This window comes from Montipora capricornis, chromosome 3 (genome assembly GCF_036669925.1).
Source record: "Montipora capricornis isolate CH-2021 chromosome 3, ASM3666992v2, whole genome shotgun sequence".
Taxonomy (NCBI): Eukaryota; Metazoa; Cnidaria; class Anthozoa; order Scleractinia; family Acroporidae; genus Montipora; species Montipora capricornis.
The window spans coordinates 1652294-1652857 of NC_090885.1; positions in this window are offsets into that span (position 1 = coordinate 1652294).

Sequence of the window (564 nt, forward strand, 5' to 3'; positions counted from 1 at the left end):
ATGCTATAACAAATTAACTGAATGATTACACCTACTTTACAAGTGACACCGTACTGTATAAGGAATGCCACCAGCCAGTTCACATGGAAAATACTAAAGCTAGTATACTATCATCATCATCATCATCACTATGACCAATTAACTGCATGGTTAGACCTACTTTAAAAGTTGCATCGAACTGTATGAGGTGTGCCACCTGCCAGTTCAGATGGAAAATACTACAAATTAGTGCACTACAATATGACAAATTAACTGCATGGTTAGACCTACTTTACAAATTACTTCGAACTGTATGAGGCGTGCCACCCGCCAGTTCAGATGGAAAATACTACAAATTAGTATACAAGTACTACTTTATGACAAATTAACTGCATGGTTAAACCTACTTTACAAGTTACATTGAACCGTATGAGGCATGCCACCCGCCAGTTCAGATGGAAAATACTACAGATTTGTATACTATAACAAATTAACTGCACGTAATTGAGTGGTACTTATATTACACCCATCTTTCAATTATTGATGCCATGTGCAGATCTATACGTCTATTAGAAAGATATCACT